Here is a 20,809-nt window from a genome sequence, read left to right as displayed (position 1 = left end):
AGAAAACTTCCCCCACCTGGTGAAAGAAATGGACTTACAAGTCCAGGAAGCGCAGAGAACCCCAAACAAAAGGAATCCAAAGAGGACCACACCAAGACACATCATAATTAAAATGCCAAGAGCAAAAGATAAAGAGAGAATCTTAAAAGCAGCAAGAGAAAGACAGTCAGTTACCTACAAGGGAGTACCCATTCGACTGTCAGCTGATTTCTCAACAGAAACCATGCAGGCCAGAAGAGAGTGGCAAGAAATATTCAAAGAGATGAATAGCAAGAGCCTGCAACCAAGATTACTTTATCCAGCGAAGCTATCATTCAGAATGGAAGGTCAGATAAAGAGCTTCACGGATAAGAAAAAGCTAAAGGAGTTCATCACCACCAAACCAGCATTATATGAAATGCTGAAAGGTATTCTTTAAGAAGAGGAAGAAGAAAAAGGAACTCTTACCATTTGCCACAGCATGGATGGAACTGGAGAGCAGATAAATACCACAGGATCTCACTCATTTGTGGAATATAATGAATAACATAAACTGATGAACAAGGACTGATCCAGAGACGGAGAGGCATTGATTGGACTGTCAGGCCTTGGAGGGAAGGTAGGGGAGGGTGGGGGCAAGGGGGAAAGATCAACCAAAGGACTTATATGCAAGCATATAGGCCTAACCAATGGACACGGACAACGGGGGGGTGAGGGGATGAGCGGGGGTGGGGGGTGGGGGGGGGGAAGAGGGTACACATATGTAATATCTTAATCAATAAAAAAAATAAATAAATAAATAAAAAAAGAATGTTCATAGCAGCACTGCCAGCAATAGCAAAAAGCTGCAAACAACCACACAGCCACTGCGAGTATGGAGAAGAAAACAGCAGAGCATTCACATAGCAGCGTAGGATACAGCTGCATCTCACAGCAGAGACAAATGCCACAAACATCATGAGTGGTGGGAAAAGCAAATCAAATACATACTGTGTGATCTAACTATTTACTTAAAAAGTATTTGTTAAAAGTAATTTCAGAGAGGAAGAGAGAGGGAGAGACAGAAACAGAAACATCAGTGATGAGAGGGAATCATTGATTGGCTGCCTCCTGCACACTCCCCACTGGGGAGCAAACCCATAACCCCCAGGCATGTGCCCTGACTAGGAATCGAGCCATGACTTCTTGGTTCATAGATCAATGCTCAACAACTGAGCCACGCCGGTCGGGCTGAATAACTTATTTTAAATAAAATTCAAAAGCATGCAAAGCCAGCATATGTTCAGGGATATGTGCTTCAAAGGGTGAAAATAGGAAGAACAGCAAAGGAATATCAAAAAAAATTAGGAGGGGGCTGAGATGGGAACAGATGACAAGGGGGAATTCCGTAGTGCGGCTTTTAACCTCCATCTCAAACTGGGTTGTAAGTAGTCGGGTGTTCCTTTTTAAATATTTTGCTCATATAAGCTAATTTTTGTATGCATTTAATATTTAATTAGATTTTGAAAAACTAGATAGGGCGGAAATCTCCTGCAAAAGATGTAATTACACGGGCTTATCTCACAACCCCAGAACTTGAAACTCATTAACTCTCTCTTTGTTTAACAGTTAGACAAACAAAATGAAATGGCCAAGCATATGAAGGAAATACAGAGGAAGAAAAATGACCCAAGAGCTTCAGGTTTCTCTGTCTTCTGGATCGCATTTGCTTTGCAGGGTTTCTTTTTTTTGTTTTTAGCTAAGGAACACACCGTGAATGTGTGTGTCATCTTGCGCAGGGGCCACGCTAGTCTCTGTATTGTCCCAGTTTTCAGTGTATGTGCTGCCGAAGCGAGCACTAGCCTTTCTCCTTTGTATATTTCATTTATTACTGTAGTCAAAATCATCTCTTGCCCTGGCCAGTGGTTAGAGCATCAGCCAACGCACGTAAGTGTCACCGGTTTGATTCCCCGTCAAGGGCAAGTTAATGGAAAAATATCCTCCAAGGAAGATTAACAAAACAACCCACAAAACATTTCTCGAGTGTTCATTAGCTGAGCACAGTTTAGATCGTAAGGACTGGACAGTGGAAAGCATAACAGACATGATTCCTGCCCTTGTGAAGGCAGAAAATTAAGCAGTAAAGATACAAGAGGTCAGATGCTACACAGAAATACGGGAGGCAAGGAGAGCACAGGGCAGCAGCAGGCCAGTGAACCTTGGGAGTTGTACTGTAGAGAGTGATAAGAGCATATGCTTATTGCATGCCAGGCCACGATGCTGGCCCTGTACACATTCTATACACCATATGTTCATTCATCGAGTCCTCACAACCTGCATGAGCTAAGAGCTATCACTCTACCAATTTTACAGATGAGCAAGCTAAGGCATGGACGGGCAAGTGACTAGCCCAAGGTCACACCGCTAGGAAGTGCTGAGCCAGGATTCGAACCCCGGCACACTGGTGTTCTTAAGCACCACACTCTGCTGCCCCTCATGCTTCCTGAGCAAATGACATGGGGATGAAGAGCCGCCAGGCAGGAATAGAGGAGGGAACGAGGATTCTGAGCATGTATGTATACATCTCTTGAAAGTGGTACAGGAGCTCAAGGAAATATTTTGCCACGAGAAGTGTGAAAGGCCCTTCCAGCTGAAAACGGTTCTCCTTGGGGCCTTTTCTTTCCTTTTTCCGGACCGTGGCCTAGAAGAGGCAGTGCCGGGTTGAGGTGAGGTCTGGGCGGTGGGGGAGGTGGTCTGAGCTCTGTCGGTTTCTCTGGGCGACACCAGGCCTTGGTGCCAGGTCCCCAGGGTTTCCAAAGGCCCATGGCAACAGCTGCCAGGGCTCCTGGGAAAGTCGCCTGGCATCCAGGCTCCTGCGGCCTTGGCAGTCCCTCTGTCCCTCTTGGCTTCGTTTCCCAGAAAGACCCAGCAACAGTAAGGGGTGAGAACCTGAGGTACGGCCTAGCAAACAGCTGGCAAACTAATTTAAAAATCTATTTTAAAGCTGTCTACATACAAGTGCCACTGTATTTCTCTGGAGGGTTCTATCTTTCAAGCAGAAATTTTTTAAGTCAAATAAGGTAATCTCTATTTTGATTCCCAGCAGGCCTGAGTGCAGGGCCCTGCAGCCTCGGGTATGCGCTAATCCTCTTTAAGCAACAAGCAAGTGGCAGCAGCGTGGGAGTCTGGGTGGCTCCAGGGCCCAGAGAGAAAGGTCAGGTCCGCTGGCATTTCTTGTGTTAACACTGTGAGTGTGTTTGGCTTTGTCTGGCAGAAGAGCAGAAATAGAAGACGTGACTTATGGCTGCTGGAGTGGGGAGAGCGAAGCTTCTGGGATCTGCCTCCTGTTGTCCAGCTTCCTAAATCCTGGACTCCCTCTAGCCTCCTTCAAAATATAAAATAAATAAAGGACTCAGAAGAAACGAGAGTGGGGAGAGAGCAGGGCTCTGGGGCAGGGAATGGAGCGGTGAAAGCAAGAGGGTGCGGCCAGAAAGGGGACACAGCCACCACACCTGCTTGTCTGACTCAGAGGCAGGCTTTTTGGCGATGCTGCAGCTGCCAGATCTTGGCCTGAGGCGCCAATGGTGAGATAAAGCATCTTGTCGGGCGGGCGGAGGCCAGCAGCACAGCCTATCCCATGAGGAGGGCAGAGTTTTCTTCCAACAAATGCCTTTTGCCTTCAGCAACCGATTTATTTGTCAGGCTTTTCTTTTTTCTAAGGTGTTTGTTTGTTTGTTGCTGTTGCTGTTGTTGGTGGTGTGTGTGTGTGTGTGTGTGTGTGTGTGTGTGTGTGTGTGTGTTCTCCAGGCACTACTACATTTCTTTGCTCCTGCCTCACGCTCTTCCTCTCAAGTGAACAAACTTGAGGATAAGGTCACCCCAGCCCTCCCAACCCGAGTCATCCCCGCTGCAGGTGACAGTTTGAGTCACTGGGAGAAGAGAGCCATGCTCCCAGACATCCCGGGGGGAAGAGCAGAGGGTCCTGGCCAGGCAGGCGGGCCGGGTAGAAGGACGCTCCTGACGCTTGGTGATTTGCTGGCTGTGGTGGGACCAGGGAGGCACTTCAGGAGGTCACGCCCAGAGAGAAGGCAGTTTTGTTAGGAGGTGAGCAGGTAGGGAGCCAAGTCAGAGGCTTTTCCATGACCCTATCAGGGGACTTCCCAGGGTGTGTGCAGCCATGACCTGATCACAGTTTAACTCGGAAGCTCCTGCTCAAGTCTCATCGTTAATAAGTAATTTTCCTATTGGCCGATGGATACCAAGCCCTAAGCACATGCCAAGGCCTGGTGTCTGGTAAGTGATCTCAACTATGAGCCAGTATTAGGATTATTTTTTTAAAAAAATATATTTTATTGATTTTTTACAGAGAGGAAGGGAGAGAGTTAGAAACATCGATGAGAGAGAAACATCGATCAGTTGCCTCCTGCACATCTCCTACTGGGGATATGCCCACAACCCAGGTACATGCCCTTGACCGGGATCAAACCTGGGACCTTTCAGTCCGCAGGCCGACGCTCTATCCACTGAGCCAAACCGGTTTCGGCAGGATTATTATTGAGCAGAGAGCTGCCTCCCCCAGATATTTAGCCATTGGCCTAGTGCATCTTCAGAAGCAACCTGTCCAGGTCCGATCTCAGCTTCTGTTTCCATAATAAACATCTGTGTCGTCTAGCACAGCCAATCCTGCATGGCTTCCAGACAACACCACCATGCTCTCCTTCCACAGACAGCTCAAGTTCTCAATGGTCCCTTTTAACGGTTTTAAACATGGTACCCAGGATTGAACCTAATATTTCAGGTGTTCTCTGACCATCCAAGAATACAGTGGGAGAGAACTCCTTGTTTTCTCCCACCTCTTTATACACAAACCATTATGCCAGTCATGTGTGAAACGCTGGAGATACGAGGATAAGTAAAACATGGTGCCTACTATTTGCAATAGCCCCAAATGGGGCCACTATCACCATACTTGAATGGATCAATAAATTGTGCTCTATTCACACATGGAATATTATATGGCAATGGAAATGGACTGTCTATGACTGCATGCAACAGTGTGAATGATTCTTACAAACATGATGGTAAATGAACGCCAGACACAAAGGAGTACATACTGTTTTCAAAAAAATGTTTTTAAAAAAACCCAGCTGAAATTAATCTATGCTGTTGAACGACTAGATAGAGGTTCCCCTGGGGAGGGAGACAGAGTAAGTCCGGGGTGCTGTCATGTTTGGTTTCTCTTGTTAATCCTCAACCCGAGGATATCTTTTTCCATTGATTGTTAGAGATAGTGGAAGGGAGGGGAAGAGACAGAGAGAGAAAACATTGATGTGAGAGAGACACACCATTTGGTTGCCTCCCGCACACACCCCAACTGGGGCTGGGGATCGAGCTTGCAACCGAGAGGTGCATGCCCTTTACCGGAATGGAACCTGAGGCCCTTCAGTCCTCAGGCCAAGGTTCTAATCACGGAGCAAAAACCAGCCAAGGCGGTTTGTTTACCGGGGTGTTGATTGCATGTATACGTTCAGTTTGTGGAAATTCTGTGAGCTATCCATGCATAATATGTGCATTCCATTTTGCTTGGATGTTATGTATCAATAAGAAGTTAAGGGGGTAAACACCATTCATAGGATCAAGCTAATTGGAGAAGACAGTGAGATAACTTTAGTTCGTCGAGGTAACACCATGATAGAGAACTATATAATGTGTGATACAGTGATATAGACAGAAGGAGCCAGTAACTGAGGCTCAAGGATGGAACAGGTTTAGAGAGTCTCCTGGAGGGACTCTAGAGCTAAACAGGAGGCTGGACCCTGGGGAACAAAGGTGGACACTGTTTTAGATGCATTTAGAGAGAGAGGGCTGAGATGTTAAAGACACGCACACCCCACCCCGAGGGCCTCAGTGGCTCCCTGAAGACAGTGGAAGCGAGATGTGAGACGTGAACATGGTGATAATTGAGAATAACTGGGGAATGAGAGCCAGAGGCAACCAGAGAGAAATAAAAATAAACTGTCAGGTGGCACAGAAAGAGCCCTGAGGAGGTAGAAACCATACACCTGAAGTGGGGCCATTCTCATCGGTTGGGTGGCCTTTTTCAGGAGCGTAAGCAGAAAACCCAGGTTTGGGGTTTTACTGGGAAGCGTGGCAAAAGCAGAGAGAGCAGCTTCAAAGGTCAGCCCCAGTGTCGCCCCAGGAGCCGAAACAATGCCCTGCGACCCCACCCCGCCCGCTGCTTTCCCCTCAGGGCTCCGGTCACTCCTCAGCTCACTCCGGAGCCTCCTTTCTCTACCCAGCAGTCCAGGGTGAGGTGCTCTCTGGAGTCCCGTTCTGCACCGGGCCTGTTTTCTTGGTCTACACCATTTCCTTAGGAGCAGTTTTGACTACTTAACTTGGGCTGATGTGTTCCATTTCCAAGTCAGAATTCTCTGAGCTCCATACCTTTATGTCTATTCAATATGATCAAATTGAATATTTTCCTCAACTCAACATATTTGGAAATTAAATTCATGATTTTCTTCCCTACCCTCTTCTGCTCTTTGACCCTCTGCTTCCTTCTGAGTGTTTCCTTGGGCAGCATCGCCATTCACTCAGCTGCCTGAGGTGAATGCCTGGGCCTCCTCATCTTCCTCATCCAATCAGGCATCAAGACTCTCAGTTTCGCTGTAACCTGTTTGGCTCAGTGGATAGAGTGTCGGCCTGTGGACTGAAAGGTCCCAGGTTCAATTCCGGTCAAGGGCATGTACCTTGGTTGCGGGCACAACCCCAGTAGGGGGTGTGCAGGAGGCAGCTGATCGATGTTTCTCTCTCATCGATGTTTCTAGCTCTCTATTTCTCTCCCTTCCTCTCTGCAAAAAAATCAATAAAATATATTTTTTAAAAAAAGACTGTTTCCCTTTCAATATCTCTCCTCTCTGGGACAGTCTCTCCAACTCACCTTTATGTCCTAAATGTTAGTTAGCCCCACCGGGTTGCAAATCTTTATGACCAGTTGCCCTGATTCTAGTTTCACATCTCCCTTCTGTCCTCCAGGCTGCTGCCCTGGTGGTCTTCCTAAAACTCAAGGATCCAGTCACAATGCCTTCATTAATGCAGCTAAAGCAAGATTATCCTGTGTCAGGACAAACCATAATCTCCCGTCTAAAGGATCTCTTTTTTCTCTTTTCTTTATCCCTTCATGTTCCTTCCTGTTTTAAAAATATTTATTTTAGCCGAGACCGGTTTGGCTCAGTGGATAGAGCATCGGCCTGCGGACTGAGGGGTCCCGGGTTCGATTCCGGTCAAGGGCATGTACCTGGGTTGCGGGCATATCCCCAGTGGGGGATGTGCAGGAGGCAGCTGGTCGATGTTTCTCTCTCATTGATGTTTCTAACTCTCTATCTCTCTCCCTTCCTCTCTGTAAAAAATCAATAAAATATATTTTAAAAAAATATTTATTTTAGGAAAAGCCCTACATGGCATTAAAAACATCAGATATTATAGAAAAGTGTCAAATAAAAAGCAAAAGTTATCCTTTCCTCCCTCCAAACACTGCTACTCCCCAAAAGTCACTACCACTATGTATGTATCCTTCCTGAAAAAAATGTCAGTATACCTTTATATCTATTTTTTAATTTTACACAAATGAGATCATATTGTGGTGCACATTTGGGGGGGGGGTTGTTGTTGTTTAATAAAACACACTTAGAAAAGAAAACACAAAAAATAAATAAAACACATGTAGAAGATCTTTCCATGTCCACATAAATAGTCCTACCTCGTGTTTTAGTGACTGCATACTTTCCCATTACATAGATGTATTTAACCTGCTGATTGATATATGTGTGCTTTCCAGATTTTTGTTATTGCAATGTTGCAGTAAACATTCTGGCACATAATTTGGCATAATTTTGTCAGTATATCCTGTGGGTAAACTCCTAGTGGGAGAATTGCTGAGTCAATGAGAACAAACATTCAAAATGTTGACAGACATTGCCAAATTGCTCTCCAGAAGAGTTGAATCTGTTTACACTCCCAGGAACAGTGGACTAGAGTGCCTATTTCCCCATAACCTTGTGAACACTGGGCGCTACCAAACTTTTACTTGTTTGCCAGTCTGACACATGACAAGTGGAATTTCATTGTTTTGTGATGCATGTCCTTAACTATGATGAGGTGAAGACCTTTCCCGTGTCGATGAGCTATTTCTTTTTCTTGTAGACTGCTCATCTCCTCTGCCTGTTTGGTGATCAGTTTATGAGTCTGGGTGTTTGAAACCTTGTCTAGTCTCCCATGAAGCAATATATTGATATAACTCCATGAATTACATCTTTGCCCAAGTATAACCCTCAACTAATCAAAGAGAACTGAGTGGCCCCTGAAGGTTCAAATAAGGACCTACTCTTGGAGCTTCTGTCCACTGGAGCTTGACCCAACCAGCTGGCCACTCTCTACTTCTTTTTCAACCATTGTCCCCAAAAAGAAACTCCATACTATTAGCGGTCACTCTCTATTCCCTTTTCCTCCCAGCCCCTTGCCACCACTCATCTTTCTATGTCTATAGATTTGTCTATTTTGGTCATTTCATATAAATGGAATAATATAATAGTTGACCTTTTGTGACAAGTTAACTTCTTCTTTCACTTAGCATGAAGTTTTCAAGGTTTGCTTATGTCATAGTATGATTTAGTACTTCATTTATTTTTATGACCAAATAAAATTCCATCATATGGATATACTACATTTGTTTATCCATTCATCCATCAATAAATATTTGGTTTTTCTCCCAGCATGATTTGTTGAAAAGACTATTCTTGCCCCCATTAACAGGTATTTCCACCTTTGGGCTGTTATGGAAAAACTGCTATGAACATTTGTGCACAAATTTTGCATGAACATATATTTAACTCTCTTGGGTATATACCTAGAAGTAGAATTGCTGGATCACATGGCAACTCTATTTTTCAACTTTCTGAGAAACTATCAAATTGTTTTCCATGGCAGCTACACCATATATTCCCAGTAGCAATATATGAGTGTCCCAATTTCTCCACATCTTTGTCAACACTTGTTATTGTCCATCTTTTTAATTATAGCCATGCTAGTAATTGTGAAGTGGCAAGAAACCATTGTCTAAGATCACAAAGCTTTGCTCCTGTTTTTTTTCTAAAAGTTGTGCAGTTTTAGCTCTTGTGTTTAGATCTTTGATCCATTTTAAAAAAATATATGCTTATTGATTTCAGAGAGGAAGGGAGAGGGAGAGAGACATAGAAACATCAATGATGAAAGAGAAGCATTGATCGGCTTCCTCCTGCTTACCCACAATGGGAATTGAATTAGCAACCCAGGCCTGTGCCTGACTGGGAATCAAACCATGATTTCCTAGTTAATAGGTTGAAAAGACTATTCTTGCCCCCATTGAGTGTTCTTGGCACCTTTATCAAAAATCAATTGACTATAGATGTACAGATTTATTTCCAAACTCTCAATCCTCTTCCTCCAAACTTTCTTTGATGTGCTTTATTGCATTGTATATAGAAAATAAACTTATCATATATATGTGTGTGTGTATATATATATATATATTTAAAGAAATTACTGTAAAGAGGGAATAATATATGTATTTATTGTTCAGTTTCCAAGAGGAAAACCTACAGATATCTACTTATAATTAAAAATTGCCTTTGGTGATTTTGGTTGCTTAGAATAAATAAGAGCAAAACAGAATGTGAGTCTTCAACACCCACTCTTCCCACTCATGTGCTCTCAAGCGTGTCTGAGAAAACTTCAGGATGGACACATGGCAGAAGGCCAAAGGGAAAGGTCAGAGTCTGGCACTGGCACTGGTAGCAGCAGTGGGCCTGGCATGGGCAGGAGTCCAAGGAGAAGGCAAAGTCTGTACACACCAGGCCATACCTGCAAAGCCTACCCATAGGAGAGTTTATGAGAGATGGTTCTCAAGACCCAGCAAGAGTCCAGACACATGAATGTAGTCCAACCTCCAAGTGAAATTCTCAATCCAAAGGAATGTCTATGGCAGTATCTCTGGAATAGAGTCTTTGGAATAGGATATCTCAGCACTTTGTAATTTAGACTGGACTGTGGACAGTATCCAGGGTGTGTGTGTGTGTAGGGGAGAGAGACAGAGAAAGAGAGAGAGAGAGAGGTCTATTTTTGGCAGCTTATTTTGTAAAGTTTGTGTTAGGTCTGATCAAATAATTGAATCAATACCCCCTCCCCTGGGAACTGACCTTTAGGCCACTTCACAACTGACATTCCCTTTTGCTTAGACCACATTCCACTCCCTAAGACCAATAACCTTCCCCTACAGACCTTCCCAGGACCCGGGCCCGCCCAGAGAATTCTCTGCCCAGAAAAAGTCCGCTTCAAGTCCTTTAAAATCTCTGACTCCGTCCCTGGGTGCTGGCACCATTTGGGGGCTCAGCCCATCTGGTATCCAGATGACCTAATAAATTTATAATCCCTTACCACTTTGGCCTCGTGCGACCCTAGCAGTTTATGTATATTTAAAAAAATTAAAATTCAGTGGTCTCAGTGGGGACAAATGATTTCAGAAGAATCAGCACAATGGAATGTGAGGGGCTATCCTTTTCACAAAGGGCTCTGCAGTGGTGCTGGCACCTCAGAAGCAGGGCTGGATCTGGGAGCTTCCCAGGAGATATGCGCCATAGAAATGCCTAATCTACCTGGGGGCACTGACCAGACTGAAACTCTTCATCCGTCACACTCCACATTCTAGAGATAACTCCCTTCTGTTGTTTCTGTTCATCTTTTTTTTTTTTTTTAACATATTTTATTGATTTTTTACAGAAAGGGAGAGAGAGAGTTAGAAACATCGATGAGAGAGAAATATCGATCAGCTGCCTCCTGTACATCTCCTACTGGGGATATGCCCTTGACCGGAATCGAACCTGGGACCTTTCAGTCTGCAGGCCGACGCTCTATCCACTGAGCCAAACCAGTTTCAGCATCATCTTTTTTGTCTTTAACTTACAGAAATAATTCTTGCAAATTTTTAGAATTTCAAATAACACAGGGTTAGACACAGAGAAAGTGTAAATCTTAGCCCACTGTAAAGTTTGTAATTAGACTCCTAGAAGTTATTCTATGAATACAAATATATCACATATATTTGGACTTACACATATGCCTGGGTCCACCCCCAGCAGTCCAGGGGTTCCCAAAGGTGTGGACGGAGTTGGCAAAGAATGAAGGACGCGGAGACAGTGTTCGGATGATCAGCGTAGCCAGGTTCTCTTTATTGTCCTGTTACAGCTGTATTTTATACTACTCGATTCTATAAGCATGCCTCTATATCAGTGATGGCGAACCTTTTGAGCTCAGCATGTCAGCATTTTGAAAAACCCTAATTTAACTCTGGTGTCGTGTCACATATAGAAATTTTTTGATATTTGCAACCATAGTAAAACAAAGATTTATATTTTGATATTTAAGGAGATCCGCAGGTGAGTCATATGCACATTAAACTTTGAGAATCCACTGCTTACAGCAAATGTGTCCATGGCACCCATCATCATATCCTATATAATAAAAGGCTAATATGCAAATAGACCAAATGGCAGATGACCAATCGCTATGACGTGCACTGACCACCAGGGGACAGATGCTTAATGCAGGAGCTGCCCCCTGATGGTCAGTGTGCTCCCACAGGGGGAGCACCGCTCAGCCAGAAGTTGGGCTCACAGCTGGCGAGCGCAGCGGCAGTGGCGGGAACCTCTCGCACCTCCACAGCAGAGCTAAGGATGTCCGTGGTGAGCAGGCCTAAGCCATTAGTCGGACATACCCTAAGGGCTCCCAGACTGTGAGAGAGTGCAGGCTGGGCTGAGGGACCTCCCCTCCCCTGAGTGCACAAATTTCATGCACCAGGCTTCTAGTATATAATATGGGTCTTGCAGGCCTCTTGAAGGTGCAAGGTTTTACCATTGATTCAACCAATAACTGGATAGCTTCATAGATTTCAACGCTGGTTGTTTATTAGATCAGCTGGTTCCTTTAAAATTTTCAATTACAGTTGACATACAATATTATATTAATTTTCAGCTGTACAACATAGTGCTTAGACATTTATATAACTTAGGAACTGACCACCCCAATAAATCTTGTAGACTTGGGTTGCTTTTAAAACATACCTAAGCCCTGTCCCAAACCCAGAGATTCCGACTTAAGTCTAGGGTAGGATCCAGATATCAGTTGATTTCCAGAGCTGCAGCTGGTCCTAATGTGTAGTCAGGGCTGAAACCACAACCATTCCTCTGAATTACCTACTTGAGAAAGGTTGCTCATTACTCTGAATGCTAGCTGTTGTAGCTGTCCGGGGACCCCAGAAACAGATCCTCCAGCTGTAACTTCACATAACCTAAACCACAAGAACTGGGTTGAAGCCTCCAACCCAGCTAGAAGCCTGGAAGGAAGAAATCCACGTAGGAGCCTGTACAGAGGACAGGTTTGTTCCAGCGGGACATACAGGGCAATCACTCTGCCAGACTACCTTCTTTGTGATAGATGCCCCAAACCCTTTGGGATTGCATAGAAAGGGTAACATTACTCCAGATCAAGTTTGGGGGCAAAGACGAGAGTTCTGCTCCCCGGCAGGTGAGATCTCAACCTCAGTGAATCCTGACCATGCTTGGTTTATATTGTCTTCCTCTTCCAGGCCTTTAATCACAGAGCGCAGTGACACCCAAATCTCCTTACATTTCTCCCTCATGGACTGCCTTTTTCGGTTAAATTTGGGATTGTAAGAACACCAACAACCAGGCTTCCTGGAGAACTGTGTGGTGTGGAGGAATGAAAAGTTATCAAAATATGGCAAAAACCTTGGCAAGCATGTAAGGTCTCTGTGAATTGTGAAAGCAACACAATGGAGGACAGAGTCGCGTGCTCCCGAGAGCCCCACCAATTCAGCATTCTCTCTCGTGGGGCAACTGTGTCCTCCCACAGTGCAGAACTGGGTACAAAGGGTACTGAAGTTCCTTCCTACTTCTAGCACAACATCCTCAGTATATCAGGGGCATGGGACAGGATCTTCCTTTGGCTGCCTGTGAGGCAGTTTACAATGGAAGGATTCCAAGGCCAAATCAGATATCAATTGGGAGGTTAGTCCAAATCCACTGAGCCAAAAAAGGGGGGGGGGGGGCAGGCAGGAAGAAAGAGTCAGAGGTGAAAAGGTATGTCAGGGAGCCAGCCCCAGGGACCAAGCCAGATCACTGGGGCTGGAGATGGAAGCAAAAGCCAGGAGGCATACTAGCAGGCAACTCTGCAGGGGCAGATTCAGCCCTGAGTTCAGGGCAAGTCTAAACTAAGGCCAGTCTTATTATTCTTGAAGTGTTGGGCTGGTGTCTCAAGAGGTAAGTCTCCAAATGATACGTCACCTGTGGGGAGTAGCACCAGCCTTCAGATGAAAGCTGAGGCTTGCAGGGGGTAAGTGTGCCTGATAGTAAAAACAATCTCAACCTGTCGCAACAAAGATACAGTCGTAACTTGGAGTTATTGCGGGTTTAGATCCAGGAAAAGCAAGTGAGTCATAATCTTTTTGGTGGTGGAGGGTCTTGCCTTCAATTTGTAGAAACTGCAACATCTGTGAAGCTCAATAAAGTGAAGCACAATAAAGTGAGGATGCCTGTACTGATGGTTCAGACTAGAGCCATGTAGAGATAATAGCCAAGTGGTTGGTCTACGCACCAACAGAAATGGTGAGAGTAAATCCTTACGGAAGTTCCTGATTGCCAGCCATAGCCCTAGACCGTAGGTAGATTTGGTTCAATCCTAAGAACTCCATCCACATTTGGGTGGGAGAAAAATTTGAATGCTTGCACCCTTTACATGAATGGCACTATTAGAATTTCTGGAAAGCATCATCAGAATCATGAAGCCAAACTAATGGAGGAGTTAGAGACCAGCATCCTATTACTTAGAGACCTTCTATCTTCCATGAACCTTGTTTTTTCCTAAACTCACCATACACATGAACTAATCCATTTCCCTAAGTGAGGTTGAGCATATTTCCATGTGTTTGTTGACAATTTGCATGTCCTTCTTGGTGAATTACTCACTAGTATACACTTTTCCTAGTCTTCATTGGACTGTTTGTCATTTTCTTACCAATTAGTGTTAACCATTTGTCATATGTGTTGCAAATGTTTTCTCCTATCATTTCTTTTACATAGAGTGATCTTTTATTTTTATTAATTTTTTTTTTTTTTTAGAGAGAGGGAAAGGGGGAGAGAGAGAGAGAGAGAGAGAGAGAGAGAGAGATCCATCAGTTGCCTCCCATACGTGCCACAACTGGAGATCGAAACCCACAACTTAGGTATGTGCCCTGCCCTGGAATCCCCCGCAACCTTTTTGGTGTACAGGATGATATTCCAACCAAATGACCCACACTGGCCAGGGCCAGTAATCTTTTATTCAATCTTTTTATTTGTGTATTTTGGATATTCCATCCTGCTTGCAAAAGTCTCCCAAGGGTATACAAATATTCTCACCTAGCTGGTGTAGCTCAGTGGTTGAGCACTGACCTATGAACCAGGAGATCACAGTTCAATTCCTGGTCAGAGCACATTCTGGGGTTGTGGCTCCCTCACCCCCAGCAGGGAGCATACAGGAGGCAGCTGATCAATGATTCTCTCTCATCATTGATGTTTCTTTCCCTCTCCCTTCCTCTCTGAAATCAATAAAAAAATATATATTTAAAAAATATTCTCTTACCATTTTTCATTTGTCATATTAACAAAAATTAAAGAATGGTAGCAATAAGCATTAGTGAGAGAGTTGGAAAAGGATATTCTCATAGCCTGTGGGTAGGAATGTGAGTTTTTACAGCCATTTGAAAAGAAACCTGGCTGTAACTGCTAACATGCAAAGTGCACATATCCTTTGTCTCAGCAATCCCACTCTGGGACATCTTTTTTTAAAAAAATCCAAAAAAATCCCATTGGTTCACAAAAGTATACTGAGAATAGAATGAAGAAATAAAATGGAGTCACTTTAGCAAACTGACAAATTACTGAAATCAAGTAGGTTGAGGTATGAAAAAATGATTCTATTCTTGCCTGGAAACTTAAAATTTTGATTTTCCAGTCCTGCATTGATGCCTGGGTAGACACCAAATCTCCAGATAACCTGAAGAACTAAGGAAAGAATGTTCCTGTATCTAGACCACCTGTCATTTTAGAAGATTACCATCTCAGACCAATCCAGAGGCTAATTATACAGAGCTGATATTTCTCAAGAATGTACCCTTATCTTTGTCGCATCTATTAAAAAATGTTGGCCTCACTCTAAAGGGACACACGGCTATTGTGAAGGTCCTCAGGGGCATCCTGTGGAGGAACTTCAGTCACATCAATGCAGAACTCAGTCTCATGGAAAGAAAAAGAGACTCCAAATTGACAAGTGGGGGGGAAACAGAAAGGAACTGTGGACTATTTGCACGATCTGTAGTCAGGTACAGAACATGATCAAGGGTGTTAACTAGGCTTCCATTACAATATGAGGTCTATGTATGCTCATTTCCCCAACAGCTTTGTTATTCAGGAGAATGGTTTTCTTGTTGGAATCTGAAATTTCTTGGGTGAAAAATACATCCATGGGGCTTGGATAAGGTCGGGTGTTGCTTGTTCAGTACCTCAAGCCCTGAAAGATGAGTTAATTATTAAAGAAAACATTGAACTTGTATCAAATTCAGCTGCTTTGATTCAGCAAGCCACAACAATTAAAACAAGGATATCAGAAAAATGTTAGATGGTAAAGGGAACAGTTCAGCAGGCTGATGAATAAGAACTAGGTTGTCCAGCTGCAGAAACAGCAAGATGCCACACGATTCCTCAGACTTATTTTTTGTATTTTTAAAGATGCAACAAAGCCCTGATTGGTTTGGCTCAGTGGACAGAGCGTCGGCCTGCGGACCAAAGGGTCCTGGGTCAATTCTGGTCAAGGGCATGTGCCTCGGTTTCGGGCACATCCCCAGTTGGGGGCGTGCGGGAGGTGGCTGATCGATGTTTCTCTCTCGTCAATGTTTCTGGCTCTCTGTCCCTCTCCCTTCCTCTCTGTAAAAAAGTCAATAAAATATATATATATATATATATATATATATATATATATATATATATATTTTTTTTTTTTTTTTTAAAGATGCAATGAAAACCCTGAATTGATTGGGTGAGGGGTGGGAGGGGGGATAATGTACTCTGTTTTTGTTTTGTTATAAGGCAAGTTGTTAATCATTTATTAAATGTTAGAATATTTTACAAACTACCAAATGTAAGAGAAGCTAAATACATTTTTAAAATGTCATCTATATTGTAGTAACACTAGTTGATCCAACCTGCAGAAACCTAAAAAAATTAGAAGCAATTCTGTTGATCTGGAGGTTAAGTTCTGAAAGTGCTTTAGTTCTGAAATTTATTGTAGAGGAAGAACTGTAGGTGGTTCCATAAGAGATACATGCATGTACTTTGAAGCTGTATACGTCTTCCTAACTGCTTGCTGAGGTCAATAGGGTATATCAAGGCTTGCTTTATGTAGCTCACTCAGGCAAGGCACAATTTCACTTAATGAACAACCTATAAGTGCTGCAAGAGTGTTTGGCCAGAAGCATCTGTTCATAGTACAGTTTGCCAGGCAGTAAGTTGCTGCAGTTATCAAGTAGGAATATATTTCAAGAATGGGCCCTAGCCGGTTTGGCTCAGTGGATAGAGCATTGCCTATAGACTGAAGGGTCCCAGGTTCTATTCTGGTCAAGGGCACATGCCTGGGTTTCAGGCTTGAGCCCCAGTAGGGAGCATGCAGGAGGCAGCTGATCAATGATTCTCTCTCAAGACTGATGTTTCTATCTCTCTCTCCCTCTCCCTCTCCCTCTCCCTCTCCCTTCCTCTCTGAAATCAATAAAAATATATTTTAAAAAAAAAAAAGCCAGGACTTTCAGGAGCAGTAAGGTGTTCTACAAAATAGTTCTTGTTTTGTGTATCATCAGTTACACAAACTCGTCTACTTCAGCTAGATATTTCTTCACATTCCGAAGCCAGAATAGCTGCTGTTCCTACAAGCTGTAATTTCCCTCTCAGAACAAACATGCACAAAAGAAACCTGCCCAGGAAGTTGACAGCCAGGTAGAGAGTCTCAGCTCAAAGCTTATATTCTTCTCTGGCCTCACAATCAGCCTGTCCACCAGAATCATTTGCAGGCCTTCTGGCTTTTTCCTCATGAAGTACACTTTGGGCCTGTATCTTATTTCAGCTTTTCTAAGGCACTGATGAGTTTCTTCAGCATTTCCAGTTGCACTTATCACATCTGTACCAAAATCTGCTGCATCTTCAGACTGGGAATGGAGAACTGAATCTACTAGCCTAGGGGAAACTGTGCTAAAATCCAGCAGGAAGTAAAGGTCTGACTTAAGTGTTTACTGTTGTCTACTTCATACACATCCTCAAATGCCATCCCCTCTCTCCCTGGGCAGCTGTTTCTGTCCTCTTGCTCAGGTTCATCCGTGTAGAGATCAATCCTTGCTTGGCTGGCACATGGACCCCACAGTCAGAGTGCTTTCCTTCCGGCTCGAGGGAAGACATTTTCTGATCAGAGTAACACCTGAGTGTTAGGATCCCTGCCACAAGTCCTCCTGTGCTGCCCATTTTCGGTTAGCATCCCTGGCACGGTTCTTTGCGGGGGTGGGGGGCACAGGGAGGGGAATGCTGGCCGAGCTAGGCTCTGTTCATCATCTGATAGGCATCAGGACCTCGGGACACTGGAGCCAGGACTACTCTGCTCTTGGAGCTGCTGAAATGCATTACTTGAGTCTCCACAGGCTGCTGCAATCACGGAAGGAGAAACAGACAAACTGGATTAGTCAACCTCTTCCACCCAGGGGCTCCAAGGATGTGCAAACCTCCAGGAGGGAGAATACTAAGACATATGGTCTTCCCTGTATTTAGGATTGAAAGGAAAGAATGTACTCCTTACTATAACAACTCTTAGCTTTTCTTTCTCCCTTGGAACATTCTGGGTATTGCCTAGTTGTGTTTCTGGTTTGCAAACCCCAGTCCCTTGAATAAATCTTTGTCACTTATTTCTAGCCAAAGCCTGCAGATTCTTTTTGAGTTAATTTGACAGTACAAATGTTAGGACAAGGGTCTCAAGGTCTAGGCAGTTCTTACTAAATACTATCTTGCTAAATGTTAAAATGTAGCACAGTATTTCGCAGATGCAGCTTTAAACAGGATGAGCTCGATAGGAACTCAACAGGATGAGTGTAGCCAACGGCAAAGACATCAATGTGTAGTTGACCAAATAGTGTATATAAGCAATGGCTAAGCCTCCCTTCAGGAAGGCAGAGCTTTGGATGTGAATCCTGTCTTTTTTTACTTGCTAAGTAAACAAAACTACCTTTCAAAAACCACCTCTCTTCCTTGAGCAGAACATCGCAAGCAGTGAAGCCCTTGAGTTCAGTAACAAATCTGGCAACTCAGTGGAACTCTCTTAAAGGGACTCCCTCTCAGACTAGTAATGGGAAGGATGCTTGGTGAAGCAGTTGGCAGCAGCAGCAGCTCGTCCAGGGCTTCCTTGCTTGTGCCTCCACTGGATGAGGGATCTGTTCTATAGGAGACTCCCGCTTGGTACCGACCCCTGGAATGGCTGCTTGGTCTGCCTCGACAGTGAAGCAGAGTGGCCACCTGAACCCGCTTTGTTCAAGTGCTTCCAAAGGGAGGTGGGTAGATCAGCCACTGTGGTGCTTTAATTAGCATTTCTATTCCTCATCTGGATATCGGGTTATCAGAAGCAGACTTTAATTTCTGGTGCTCTCTTGGTTTCAGGCTGGTTGTGTGACACTGATTTAGGCACCCACCTAAGTCTCACTTGAGGGTTGAGGAATGCCTCCGGAATGCCAAAATATCCTCCAGTGACAATCTCTGGTCTGGTTGTCTAGCTGTCAGGGAACGCTGGGATAAAGGTTATGAGATCACTAGGGGCCCAGTGCACGAAATTCGTGCACAGGGGGGGGGTGTCCCTCAGCCCAGCCTGCACCCTCTCACATACTGGGAACCCTCAGGGGATGTCCTAGTGACGGCTTAGGCCCACTCCCTGCTCCCCTTGGGGATAAGGCCTAAGCCACAGTCTGGCCTCCCTTTGTGGGAGGTGACCGGGCTGATCAGGGGAAGGCACCAGCCCCATCACCCCGCTGCTACAGCCACTGCCAGTCACCGCAGCCAGCAACGGTTTTTCATCAACACGGACTCCAAGTCCCTTCACCATGAAAAAATGACAACTTTCTTTAGGCATTTTCAAAATGTGTCTTTCATAGGATATGACATTTCTTTATTATTTTTTTAATCCTCTCCTGAGGATATGTTTCCATTGATTTTTATAGAATGTGGAAGAAAAAGGGAAAGACAGAGAGAAACATCAAAGTGAGAGGAACACTTTGATTGGTTGCCTCCTGCATGAACCCTGACCTGGGCCCCAGCCAGGGAGGAGCCTGCAACCTAGGTGCATGCCCATGGTCAGGTTGAACCCAGACCCTGCCATCAGCAGGCCAAGGCATTACCCACTGAGCCAAACCGGCTAGGGCAGGATATGACGTTTCTTAGCCCTCCAGCAGCAGACCTTCGTTTTTTTTCACCAGGAGTGTGGTGAAAAACCCTAGATCATCTTTTTGGATTCTTATTACCCAAGTTACTAAGAATATTACCAGTGGCATACAGGGAGCTAAGCCAATGAGCGGTCAGAAAAGGTGTTTCCTCTGTAGTTCACACCAATCGCCAGCTTAGGCACCCCCCCCCCCCAGGCCTGACGCCTCTGGCCCAGGCTTCAGGCCTGGGCAGGGGACCCCCATCTCCCCCCATCACCGGCTCCACCCTCGCCCAGGCCTGACGCCTCCGCCAAAGGTGTCAGGCCTGGGCAGGGGACCCCTAGACCCCTCTGATTGCCAGCTCCGCCCCCCACCCAGGCCTGATGCCTCGGCCAAAGGTGTCAACCCGCATCTCTCCCCGATAACCGGCTCCACCCTCGCCCAGGCCTGACACCTCATTCCCTTGGATGTGACTCTCATCCATAGTCAGCGGCCCTCAGCTTGATGTCTTTGACCTGACCCTTTGCCTAAGGCAGTGATGGCGAACCTTTTGAGCTCGGCGTGTCAGCATTTTGAAAAACCCTAACTTAACTCTGGTGCCATGTCACATATAGAAATTTTTTGATCTTTGCAACCATAGTAAAACAAAGACTTATATTTTTGATATTTATTTTATATATTTAAATACCATTTAACAAAGAAAAATCAACCAAAAAAAATGAGTTCGCATGTCACCTCTAACACGCATGTCATAGGTTCGCCATCACTGCCCTAGGGAGCCCCTTAGGGTGCATCCTCCAGAACTGGATACAAAGAGCTCTATTTATTTACTTAAAGAGATGAAGATCTTATACAAATTAATATAACAAATGGATCATGTAGGAAACTGCCTGTCCTGTCCAAGGCAGCCTTGCTTTAGGCTGGGAGTCTATGGTGGGTTTAGGGGGGCATTGTTTTTTAAGTACAGATTCTTTGCTTCTTAGGGTTCAGCGTTCCCATGATAGGATCATTTACTTTACACACAAAAGCTTCTCCCCTGCAGCCCCCACCCTGCTTCTATCCAAGGAGTGCACTTTCTGGAGCACCCAGAGCCAAGGTAGAACTCATGATGGGAAGTAGGAATGGCACCCAAACCTTGCAGTGCCCTGAAGAATAGTGAGGTTCCCATCAGACTGACCTTGCTGAGGACAAGCAAGTGAGCTCCTGTTGCCAGTGGAGGTGATCTGGGATAGAAGCAAGGATCTCTTATCTAGAAGATAAGCAAGA

At 44.7% G+C, this 20,809-nt stretch overlaps 1 pseudogene across 1 annotated transcript; it reads right to left on the bottom strand.

Moving 5' to 3' along the window:
* Positions 1 to 16,834: 16,834 nt before the first annotated feature.
* LOC308525703 (cyclin-A1-like) lies at positions 16,835 to 17,765 on the bottom strand (annotated as a pseudogene). The gene has a single exon. The product of its transcript is annotated as a cyclin-A1-like (transcript).
* Between the last annotated feature and the right edge of the window lie 3,044 nt (positions 17,766 to 20,809).

This window comes from Myotis nattereri, assembly GCF_964212035.1.
Source record: "Myotis nattereri genome assembly, chromosome: 10".
Taxonomy (NCBI): domain Eukaryota; kingdom Metazoa; phylum Chordata; class Mammalia; order Chiroptera; family Vespertilionidae; genus Myotis; species Myotis nattereri.
This window is presented reverse-complemented; position numbering and strand designations above follow the sequence as displayed.